The sequence below is a fragment of the Ochotona curzoniae genome, unplaced genomic scaffold, assembly GCF_017591425.1.
Source record: "Ochotona curzoniae isolate NIBS_2020 unplaced genomic scaffold, NIBS_Ocur_1.0 contig_4514, whole genome shotgun sequence".
In the NCBI taxonomy this organism is placed as follows: Eukaryota; Metazoa; Chordata; class Mammalia; order Lagomorpha; family Ochotonidae; genus Ochotona; species Ochotona curzoniae.
In genome coordinates, this window is record NW_024466312.1 from 4,050,688 (window position 1) to 4,063,802 (window position 13,115).

Here is a 13,115-nt window from a genome sequence, read left to right on the forward strand (position 1 = left end):
AGTTGGATGCATTGTACAGGCTGTAGTTCTGGTGTCTAGAAGAAAAGGAATCTAAAGAAGTAAAAACTTTGGTAACCATTGAGGTGATAGTCAACTGACCTGGACAAAACAGAGCTTTGAAATCTAACATGTGTGGAAATACACAGGAGGGATGGAGGGAGGACAAGTAGAGAGGTGATTTTTGCACTGCCAAACATCAGAGTCAGTAACAGACATGACTACACTCTGGTTTCGTGGCCGGCATAACACACTGAAATGAGCCTTGAATACAGGGTATAAAATAAATAGGGAGTGACTTCTAATTAGTTTAGTTTTTACTTTTACAGGATAGCGATTTATTATTAGAAGTTGCCAAGAAATGATAAGAGTCCTTGTAAAAATAACACATGAGACTATTTTCCTATGTGTTCTTTTCCTTTTATGAGAAGAGCTTGATAAAAAGTAAAACCTCCGTGGATTAATTGCACCTATTTCTCTAACTGTTTTTTCTTTTGGATTAAGTGTCTGCACTTGTAAAAGTTCATCTTTGTGTGAAGGTCTTTGAGTGTGCAAGCTTCTGACCAACGTGAGGGTGGATTCGTGACACTTCCCTCTGCTCCTTGCCCTGGACTTCCTTCTTACAAAAGTCAAAAAAAAAAAAAAAAAGTGAAAAAGATCTTTCTTACTTAGACCTTACATGGAATGTATAATTTACCCAGGGGGGCTAATTGGAATGTAGATCACAGGTTCTGACTTTAAAAAACTGGTTGGAAGGGGAACTGAAGGAGGAGACTATTACCAACAATGTGGAAGGAAATTCAGAATCAGCACACCACTCACTGTTTCTCAAAGCCTACATATTTATTTGTTTTGTGTTTGTGTGTGCATATGTGTTCATTCATTATTTCCATGACACCGGAGTCAGATACTGTCAAAATGTCCACTGGAAATACTGAGATATCTCACTAATACCAATAGTGAGACATGCTAATCAGGAAGTCACAGGTGAAATGAATGAGAACTTCCCTCTTAAAAATAATAATTTGTTCTTTTTTTTTTTTTTTTTTTTTTTGCTTTATTTGAAAGGCAGAGAAACAGTAAGATAAAGACATTTTATCACCTGGTTCATTCCCTACATGTCTGTATCAGCCACTAGACCAGGCTGAAGCACAACAGCCAGTGGACCAGGCTGAAGCCAGGAAGCCAGAATTCAATTTGAACCTGTCATGCAGGTGGCAGGGACCCAAGTATTTCCATCATCAGCTATTGTCTTCCGGAGTGTGCATTAGCAGGAAGCTGTATTGGAAGCAGAGAAATGGAAACTCCAACTAGACACTTGCACTCCAAGTGGTGTCTCCATGCCTAACGTATGTGACGCTGTAGAACTTTGACTAGAAAGGAGATGAAGGTAACAGAGAAAGAGCAAAAGGTTGACTGTAGGGTACAGCGGAGTGGGTTGGAAGTATGGAAGTAGCTGAAGAACAGCTGATCCAAGCCTCTGTAAATTTTTTACTTTCTCCTCTTTCCTCATGAAAGTTTATTTCTCTCTTAGCCTGCTGTTGGGAGTCTTTAGTGTTGGTTTTTGCCAGAGGGAAAGCTAAACATCTAGGGCTTTGTTGTTTTCTTCTAGGTCAGGCTGGACCTCCTGCCTGCTTGTTCTGCCACAGGTTACTATTAGATCATGGAAATCTGCTTCTCAAACACTCCCCAAAGGACCAAGGATGCTGGGCATGCTTTGGCTGGGTGCCACATCTCCTTTGTAGAGGTCTCATCACACAAGTTTTTTTGCAGCCATAAAAGCATGAAAATGAAAAATGGAATTCTGCTCCCTAGATCCATGTTTTAAAATATTCCTTCTTGTGTAATCAAATTTTTCAACGTTCTCTGAGTAAGGCATAAAACCTTTTCTCTGTGTAATTTGAACTTTTGTATAACTCTGCTTGATTTATGATCCCAAAGACAGAGTGAAGTTTTCTTGTATCTGAGCTCGTCTGCCTCGTGCCTGAGTCCACTTTGTGCTGATAGATCAGAATGCTTGAGAATGAAGAATGATTAAGAACATGAGTGTCGTGTCTCACACTCCTGGACAGTAAGAGTGCCCAGAGCAAAGGGTTGGCATCTGGCAAGGATCTTCTCACTGCGTCAGCACACAGCAGATGGCTTTGCACAAAACTTGGAGAGAGGGAAAAGCAGGGAGGCTGAACCCTCTCCCAGATCTGGAAGCCCACTCCCACGAGCAAGGCCTTAATCTACACAAGAGAGTAAATCCTGTGTGTCGCAAACAGCGCGTCAAGGCTCACCTTCCTCAACTGTCACAAGGCAGTTACACTGCATCATGAACTTCAAGGGGAAAGACAAAGGCAGCAATTCTTATCTTCATTTCTAATTCTCTGCCTTCCTCTTTGTTTCCTTTCTGTTTCTTTTTTCCTCCTTTTCTCTCTTCTGTCTTTCATCTTATTTTTCTTACTATTTAGTCCTGTTTTTCTACTTTTTTTCCACATGACTCCATTGCCATTTTGGGTAGAGGTAGTAGGGCGACCCCCAGTAACACAAGCCTTTTGTACCTTTCTTAGGTGTAAGCACAATTATTGGATTTCAGTGCTTGTCCTCTGCACCTGCCAACCAAGTGACATCTGAGCAACGCCAGCATCAGTCCTCCCAAAGGTCTCTTTTTGCATGCCGACTTTCAGCCCTGTAATAGACTGACTCGGAATCAGCGTTGTAACAAGGTACTCGGTGATTCCACGGCACAGTAAAACATGACAAGTGCTTATCCTGTAGATGAAGAGCTTCCAAATATTTTGGATGACTCATCCCATATTTAGAAAGGATTTTGAGTACGTACCTTTAATTTGTGTATCTGTGAATTGAATAAATGTTAGCAATATTTATGAAACTTCTCATATTTGTAAATGATTAATTTATTTGAAAGATAGAGTAACAATGAGAGAGACAGAGTCATTAGCTGTGTCATTCCCCAAATGCCTACAACAGCAGTGGGTAGACCAGGTCAAAGCTAAGAGCTGGGAATTCCATTTGTGCTTGCCATTTACTTCTCTTATCCATAAGCTAAAATCATCAAACAATCACACATTCTGGGTAATATTATTTTGAATTATTATGTGAAATCTGTTAAACAAGAGGAAATTTGTTCCCCTTTAATACTTTTCTTTCTTTATGCAGACCTGAATTTTGACCTACATGCACTTCCTCCACCTTGAAGAACTGTAATATTTATCATAAGGCAAGTCTATGGAAGGCAAATTCCCTCGATTTTTGTTAGCTTAAGATAGTCTTGGATGCATCTCTCCTGCCTTTTAAAGACTGTTGAATACAGAATTCTAGGTTGACAATTTTCTCCTTCAATATTTCACTCCATCCTCTCCTTGCTTACATACTTTCTGAAAAGAAGTTTATTTTTTGCTATTCCTCTGTAATGGACCCCTCCTTGGTGTCTTCCAGGGTCTTCTGTTTGTCCTTGATTTTCCACAGTTCAAATAGGATGTTTTTGGTATTTACACTGCCTGTTGTTTTCTGAGCTTTCTGGATCTGTGGTTTGATATTTATCATGAAATTTGGAAACATCTCAGCCATTACGCTGTAAACTATTTCACGTGTTCCTTAATTTTCCTTTCTCCTCATCTGGTATTCTCATGCTGTATATATTATGTCTTTTACAACTATGTCTTAGGTTTCTGGATATTTTCTTTTTTTCATTTTTCTTTCTCCACATCTTAGTTTTGTCAGTTTTCTTGGGCATTTCTACAAGTTTACTGATGAGCTCTTCTGCTGTGTCTGAGCTACTAAACCCATCCACCTCTCTTGCTAGTCCTGTCATAGCGAGGTTGATACCCAGTGGCTACTGAATAGTGTCCATGTTTCTTTTAAAGACCTTGGTATACTGATCATGACTGTTTTAAATTCCCAGTCTAATAATCCAGCCAGCTCTGCTGTGTCTGAGCCTGGTTCCAACAGTTGCTTTGTCTTGTCAGGCTCTGGTTTTTGCTTTTTTAACATGTCCTGTCATTTTTGTTGAAAGCTCAACTTAATGCATTTGGTAAAAGGGACTGAGGTAGATAGGTCTGCCTCTGTGTGTGAGGTTTTATGTTTCTTTGGCTGGGCTTCTGTTTTCTGTAGCTGTGACATCAAAGGCCTAAATTTGCGCTAGTGTCTTTCTGCATCTCCCCTGTTGTGTACAGGTTGTCTGAGAGATCTTAGAATCTGAGACTTGTTTTTTTTTTTAGCTGTAATCCTTTATTATGTGGGAGCATGATTGATGTGGCAGTAAAACGTGGGTGAGGTGAGGGGAGCATTCCACAGTCCTCCCACGAGGCTTCATCTTTTTGTGAGTTGGACTTGGGTACTTCTTCCAGGTGAGTAGACTACGGGAAAGGTTTTAGTAAGTGGTTTGCTTTGAGGAGTAGCCCAGTTAAGGAGAATGGAGAGCTCGGGGAATGCTTCAAAAAAAATCACTCTCCTTTTCCTACTCCTTCCAAGAAGAGATTTTTCTCTGTTCTTGACAGTGAGGACCTGAAGATTTGAAGTAAAACTTAGCGAAGTGTGAGATGCTTCCTCTGATGGGGTAGGAAGTGGTACTCCCCGTTGAGTCTGTAGGGATCCTCCAGAGGTTTGTAACATACATATCAATGATATGTAAAGCATTCCTGCTGAGACTGGCTCCAGTCCTGGGCCCGGCTTCTGGATGTTTGCTTCTGGGAAGCTCTAATGTTTAGTATCCAGGGTGAGGCAGCGGTTTGCCTGTAGTCTCAGCGTTCTAAGGAATCAGTTGCTGATCTTCTGTTTGTTCTGCTTTCTTGTTGTGAGTGTGGGAGTGACGACTTCCAAGTTCTTCAAGGGTCAGATGGGAATCAGTAAGTCAAAAATTTCTCTCCCCTTTATTTTTAAAACTCCTTTTGTTTCCTGGAAGTTTGGGGATCCTTGCACATTCCAGTAACCTGCCTTACTCAGACTCTCTGAGTGACCACACCACATTTGATTGGTCTCTAGGCCAAACTAGGCACTCTCATCTTGGCTGTACACTAAGGAAATTCTGGAATTTGAAAGCAAATACAAAAAAGAGCAAGCAGGTCAGTAAGATACCCAAGTCCTACCTGTACCAATGAAATCAGGATCTCTGTGGAGCCTTTTCATGCTTTGAAAAACTGTGGTTTGAAAAATCATGGTTTTGAAAAAGCCAGGTATGAGAGCTTCTACTCATCTTGATCTGCATTCTAGATTATTCTCTGTCCCTTGAAAAGGGGCATAGTTAACATTTTAGCACGGGATGTCTGTATTTCTGTAGGAAACGCTCAAGGCAGGACAGAACCAGGTGCTTCTCTGCTCCAGCGAAAGTCTTCTTTGTGAACATATGTCGCACAGCCTTCTCTCCAGGGAGGTAGTGTGGCAGGCAAAGTTCTAAGATTGCCTCCCCCTTCTGGATCTCTGCCCCCTGGTGTTCACATCCTGCATATTCCTCTTGCTTATTCCTCTCTGAGTGCAGATGTGGCCTGGGAGTTGATTCTGATGAACAAACGATAGCAAATATAACTAAGGTCCAATGTCAGTTGATATTTAATTTAATCAAATGGCTCTCTTTTTAGATAGCCACGACTTAATCAGGTCAAAATCTGATCTGGGCACTGAGACCCTTGCTAGGTTGAGAGATGCTCCTTACTAGTTTGAGGAAATTCTTCAACAAGCTTCCAGATGAAAACACAGCTTGCAGCTTGAGAAGACCATGAGCAGGTGATTCAACAGATAAACTATGCCTAGGTCCTTAGCCTACAGAAACTGTCAGATAATAAATACATGCTGTTTTCAGCTGCTTGGTTTCCGGTAACCAGTTATGATGCAATGATAAAGCAATATAGGTAGTTTGCCATGCTGCCAAAAGGAATTTTGAAGTTATAAACATGTGAGCCCAATTGCTCGGCCTTTCATTAACTGTGTCACCTCTGATGAGTTATTTGGGATCACTGAGGTTCAGTTTTTTTTCATGTGACAACAGAAAACAATTCTTGTTTGGATGGGAAAGGAATTGTGAGGAATACAGATAGGTACATCAAACTGGCTAATGTGCTCAGTGTGGTAAGTCCACGAGAGCTAAAAGCTGTTACTCCTGTGATCTGCAAGAATCCACACAGCTGTTGACATGCAACAGAAACAAGGCTAGGGCACACGGCAAGAGCAACTCTTCCTTATCTCTTACAGGGCGGATGGTCTCATGCCAAGAAAGTCTCTTGAATGCCTTTCCCTTTGGTTCTAGTGTTCAGCAGGTCTTACTATAAACCTGTTGAGAGCAGGCTTTCTGATGTCTAGCTTAACTCTCTTTAGTTTGTAGCAGAAACTTTTTCTTTGTTTGCTTGCTTTTTAGTTTTTTACTTCTACATTTGTTTTCTATATATTTTTTAGATGTCCAGCTGATTTGAAGTCTGACCATTATAGTAACAATTGCCAAGGCATTTATGATACACAAGGTGCCTTCCATAAACCTCGCTTTGTTGACTTCTCACTATGGTGTCACAACACAGGCGCTATTTCCTTAGCTTTAAGAGTGAGAACATGAGACTTGCTGAGTACAGTAAGTGATCCAAAGTTTCACAGCTAAGGAGAGGCAGGAATGAGAACTGATTGTAGATCAGTCTCTCGTGCGCTATGCCTTGCACTGAGAAGTCCTGCCCAGCTTTCCAATTTTACGAACTCAGTTCCTCATTCTTCTCCTTGAGAAAAGCAGCTCCTCTGGCCCCCGTGTCTCCAAGGAGCTGGCCACTAGCAGGACTCCCGTGTCCTTTAAGCCAGAGAGTTACATCAAGCTATTGCCAGCCCATGACACCAGCCCTCCGTTGCCTGGAATTGCACTGACCTGTCTCACCTTAGGTTGTGGGCATTTATAAGCCAATAGCAAAATGGCAGCCAGCTGTGGCCATCTCACCTTTCCAAGGTTGCATTGAGCAAACTTCTGGTTTTCCCGATTTATATGTGTGTAGTCTTATTCTCCATAAGAGGAAAGAAAGCTTTCTGAAAAAGCTTTTGTAAAAAAAAAGCAGGGGAAGGAAATTTACTAATGTATCATTCATGAACTTCAGCACAAATAGAATAGTAAAAATGAAGGGACCTGAAGGCACCAAAAAATCCATAAAGGACTAGATGCATAAATATATTCACTAAGATAAAACACAGGACCCTTTTTGCTGTTCTGGATTTTATATAGACATTTCACACATCTTCCTGGTATAGTATTTCTGTCATAATCCGTTTTATTTCCATTTCTCTTCCTTGTTCACTAAAACTTCTCAGGCTTTCTCTTCCCTGCTGTTTTAGTGACAGGTTTGACGATCATTTTGCTTTGCTTCCTATAATGAGCGTGTTAAAAAGGCGCCTTTTCCGCATCTGCTCTCTCCACAAATGGCCAAAGTGATTTTACAATCAGGATACTAGTGCCTGTCTGGGAGCACAGAGAGCCCCAGAGGCTCAGCTAGGATGGAATCTTTGAACGCTTCAGTTAACTTTTACTGACCCTATCTAGAGGAGCCGAATGGGCTTTCGCTCAGTTCTTTTTCAACAATGCAGGCATCACAAAGGCCTCTGTTGAGATCTCACTCATCACTCCCACATGCATGCACTCTTTTCCTCCCCACGCTCACCACAGAAAGGCTCTGGATGAAGGTGGACAAACTGTCTCTCACCTCTCTTCTCCCTTCCATGACTTCATGCCAACCATTCACTTTCTTCTACCATTTTGCAGCCTTTATTCCTTGCAAGGCTCACCACTAGCTCTAATTACCCTAAGCAGAGGAACTCAATGACCACTGCAACTCAAAACCTCATGAATGAAAGAAATGTGGATTATAAAAAGATCCATGTACCAAGTATTCAAAGGGGTACATGAAGGAGAACGGGACAGTCAGAAACAATGTGCATATATCTTGGTGAGTTAGAAAGAAACTTTAGGATTTGATAAAACAGTATAACTTTCTTGCAATTCAAAAGATTTTTATGGACTCCTAAACTTTTTAAAACTTTTAGTAGGATTGCTGTTGGAACATATCACATTACAAAATAGAAATTTTACTTAGCAAAATGTATTTGAGATTTGAAAATTTTAAAGCAAAAAACTAGGACTCAGAGTAAACAGTAAGTAAGTCCATAGTTGACTTTATTATGTTTGTGTACCTGATTGGAGAGAAGTAGAGTAAGAACACGGTACTAGTCAGGATGCTAGGTCATACTAAACTGTGGATCATGGCTCCTTGGAACCTTCCAAGGAATCCGGTAAACATTTGTAGAATGAGATTGACCACTCTGAATCCATAACTCCAAAACCTGGGATTGTTTTTTTTTTTTAAGGAATTGAACAAACCTTAGCAGTGCACTACTTGTCCCCTGACCCCCCATGCTTCTCTATCTCTCACCACATCAGAAAACATCATTCTTAGACACCAGGTTCTGGGGCAGCCAAAGGCAGGAGGTCAAGTTCATGTTCAGAGACCCTTTCCCCTCTACCTGCTGCTTGGTTATTCTCATATCGCAGGTCCTGGGTTTCTTCCTCCTACCAGCCTTGGAGTGAGTTGGACCTTCCACACGTTCAGCACGTTTGGCAGTGGGCTGCAGGAGCAGCTGTCACTGAGGCAGCTCTGCTCATGCTCTAAGCTGACACATGACAACTTGTATTAGGCTGAGGTCCTCCCTGAGAAGCTAGTGGGCCCCACCAGCCATCTCCCTTCTGTTTCCCCATCTGCTGGCTCCCAGGGAGGTGGTGGCAGAGTGTAGGTTAAAGAGTGCATCCAGAGCAAGGACGCAGTCGGGTACTGGAGCGCTGGCACTCTTCTTCTCTGTCAGATGTTGCCTGGCAGGGGTGGAACTTGTCCCTTAGGAGAGGAAGGGGTGACTCAGACCAGCTTGGCCCAAGTTGAGTATGTCCAGACTGCCTCCCACCACCCCTGCCGGGCGTCTCCACATGGAAATCATCATTGCTGCTCGGGTTAAACACGACCAGGTGTTTCACAGAAGGCAGTGTCAGAGGATTCTTGGCATGTCCTCTGCACTTGTTTGAATGTTGTGGCTCTTAATATTGATCCTGGCTTTTCTGTTTGTTTGTGTCTCGCAGGCCCCAGCCCTGCGTCTTCCAAGATGTTCCTGTCCATCAAACAGGAAATACAGCAACACGTTGAGGGGTGGGGCTGAGAGCAGGGTGCAGCCTCCCTTGCCCAGAGATGTGCCAGGCCATGTGTTCTGTTGCTTAGTGCACTGGGTTGGCAAGGCGGGAGGCTGCTGTGCTGGGATCTCCCCTGTTACTCAGGAGGACCGCAGATTCTCAGACACTGCAGCTTGAAGTGGTTCAACTTACTCATCATCTCCTGCAGGTGGAAATGAGGTACATGATGAGGGCAGTGGCCTGGGCACCTGCAGAAAATAGTAAGAGCGACACCACCAATATCTAGGTCTGAGTCCATGCTCATGTTTTTTTGGGGTGGGGTTGGGGATCCTGACATGTTGGATCGTTGTGTTTCCAGGGCTTCTGTGGCCACAGTGTTGCTGTCCAGGTATGCTCAATGACTGAGTGAGTAAGCTGGACCTTCTGCATCTTAATTTATGTTTGCAAGATATTCCTTCTAAGAAGAACCCCGGGATCTCTAAAGGTTAGGGTAGCCACAGATCCCCATTTTACTGTTTGGGCCTTATCCTTAACCTTCTCCAAAATATACTCACTTTGACTGCTGGTTATCTGATCTCTTTACCTAGAATATTCCAACTTCATAGAGGAAGCAAGCCTCTAGAGTTCACTTTTAAAGTGAAAGAACTGTACTGGGTGACTCCAAAGGCTTCTCCTGACAGCTTGAAAATCTGCTGCCACAAATCTATGTCAGCAGGCATCCTGCTTCTTGCTAGGCTAGCCCCTTCTTCACCAGCTTCCACAGAGAAGTGATTAAGGGCACATCTGGACACTGCCCTTAAGGTTTCATGGGACAGCTGCTCCATCTGAGTGTTGGGAGTTTTACAGCCAAGACCACAGATGTCTCCCTCAGCTTTGTCCTTGTTCAAGCTGCAGTCTCAAAGCATTGGGTGTAAGAGGAGCTCAAGGAAACATAGGCTACACTCCCGTTGCAGTGGGGGGCTTCTTGGTTTTTGTCTCACTTGTTAACCTGCCTAGCAAGCAATGTTTAGGTTTGTGAAAAACAAGGCATAGGCCCTGGATCAGCTTTGCTGACTTTCAATGGAAAGTTGTTCTCTCTAATTGTGCTACCCATCCCATAGATAGGAATGGCAAAGGGGCTCCCAACTTTTAGGCCCTCCGACTAACCCGATTCTTGATCCCAGAGAACAGTCTGTTGGGTAGAGGTTGTTCTTAAAGATGTCTGATGTGTGTTTGTCATGGATTTGTCTTTCCAAACAAGCAGAAGCCACCTCCTGCTGCATTGAGGGAGAGCTATGGAATGTCCCAGGGCTCTGCTGAGTGACAGTTACAGAGAGTAAGATTGCTATGTGACTTTAGCAAACTCCTCCATCTTCTTCATTATTATTGAACAGCTTTCCTCATTGGACCACTTGGAGGATTAGATTGGGTAGTTCTTATCATAAGCAAACTGATGTGTCTGCATGGTACATTATAATTGCAGTGAACACACTGGCTTTTTTTTCTCCTTCGTCCTTTTGTACTTTGCACTTCCATGGTTTAGAAGGTGAAGTATAAACCCAGTCTATGCACTGGAGCAAGTAGGGTCTCAGGGTCAGGTCATCACTAGGGGTATGGGGGTGGGAATACATGGGCCTGAGACTGATGGCTAGTTTTAGATTTTCCTTTTACTGTCAAGGGAAGAGATCTTGGAGAGGTACTGAAAGATGATCAAGTTATTATTACCCTGATGTGTTTACTACTGTAAATGAAAGTTGCAGGTCTTTAATGAAATTTGTCTCCCATTCTCACACAGCTGGTCCTCTTTGGCCCAGCTTTCCATGGTCCAGAAAGCAGTCAACATAAACAGAGGGACCTTCTTGGAACAGGTCTAGGAGGATCCAAGAGGAAAGCCAGGGGAGGGAAGAGGCTGGCAGTCTCCTTCTCCTAGCACTCTGGCTTCCTGGTGGCTCGATCACATTCTTCTTCAGGCAATGACAGTGAGAGAGAACAGCTAGGATTCATATTGGCCCATTCTTTGGATAATGTCCTAAGTCCTGATGGCCCCCTGGAGTCATCCAGAGGTTATCCGTTTGGGTCTTTGCTGGTGGTATCTGCAGTCCTAATGATGTCTTCAGAGCACAGAAAGCATTGAGAGGATAACTGTTCACAGGTTAGGTTAAAACAAGTTGCATCAATCACCCCTTGCCCATCCAACCATACTAGGATTCAAGAGTGTTTTCTTTCAGTGGTTAAAGACAGGGTTTGCTTTACTTCCAACTAACCTAAGACACTGTAAGATAACGTGGCTCACAGCTTAATATGAATTAATCTTGACTCTGATTTGTGTTAGCTGTCGACTCTGAGCTCACATCTCCTCCTCTAGATCAAGGCTGATTTTCACGAATTTTGGCTGGGAGAAGACAGCGAGATCATGTGTCAGGTGCTAAGTTCAGTGTATTTCTGAATTGATGGTCTCTGGTCAAAAGAAGTCCACAGAATAAGTTAATAAAAGAGTGAACCCTGGAAAAGGCAGCCAAACACAGTCTCATCATGTGTGAATTAGGCATCAGTGATTTAGCTTGTTAGTATCTGAGAATATCAAAGACATCATCTATCTCTTAGGCACTCAAAGGTCAGGGGCTTCATGTTCATAATTATGCAAGAGCTATTAGGAAGATAAACCCGAAAAGGGCTGGTGCTGAGGCAGAGCAGCTTAAACCTCTGCCTGTGGCTCTGGAATCCCATATAGGCACCAGTTTATGTCCCACCTGCTCCACTTCCAATTCAGCTTCCTACTTTAGTCCGGGAAAGCAGCAGAGGATTACCTAAGTGCCTGGGCTCCTGCACCCATGTGGGAGAACTGGAGGAAGCTCTTGGCTCCTGGCTTCAGATCTGCTCAGCTCTGGTCATTGCATCCATTTGGGGATTGAACCAGTAAATGGAACATCTCTCTTTCTCTTGTCCTCCTTCTCTATATATAACTCTGCTTTTCAAATTAAAGGACATTAAAAGCTGCTTTTGGTACTAGTACATGCATGAAAGTTAAAAAGAGGGGGGCAAGTCTTCATGAGATGGGTGGGAGATTGATCACAGTGAGCATTTCTGATGAGGCTGAGAATTAAATATTGGCATGCATGTGATTGGAAGAAATAGAGTCCTCCCCAGCAGAGCTAATCTAATAGGTGGTTCATTGGTATGGCCTGGGAGACTTTCTATAAGGAAGTAGCTATTGACTATCCAAGGCATTTAGGCCACCTAAATGGACTCCAAGTTGTGGCTCTGATCAACTGGACAATCATCTTGTCTTATTTGCTTTGCAGATAGTTGAAATCCCAGAAGCATAAGAAGAACTCAGCGTAGACCTCGTGTTCACAGTCTAGGAGGGACAGAGATCGAAGCAGCCAAAATGCAAACCCTGACTCCTGCCCAGTGGTACATGGATGACAACCTGAGAAGCAACCCTCAATGATCTCTGTCTCCTAGTATCCAAACCCTTGTACAAGCTGCTCGCCTTACCGATTTGCCTTTGGTGGGATAAAACAGAGCAGAGCAGAAACAATGAGGTGTCACCTCTCAGATTGGGTTTCAAAAAGACAGATTTCTGTCTTCAATGCCTTCTTTCTCTCACTGGACATTTAAGGAAGATGTGTTGATTGAATAGGAATTATTTCATCCCTATACTGAAATGGAGATGTGAGAGGAAAAAAAATGCAAGACTAGACCTGATGTCTTAGAAGGCTAGGCTTAGGTATTCAGTGAACAATGACTTTTTCTGCATTTGGACATCAACATCCACTTGCACTTCACTTCATTTTCCTCACCTCTACTCTGCGTGAAATCATCCCACCTTCTGAGCTGCTGTCTTATGTATGATCCTTCAACTCCTTTCCCAGTAGCCAGAATATTTAAAACAGCACAGTCTTTTTTTTTAACATATATTTTTTATTGCATTTCATGTTATAACAACGTTTCATAGGTTCTGATGTTCCCCCGTTCCCCTCCACATACCCTCCCCACATAG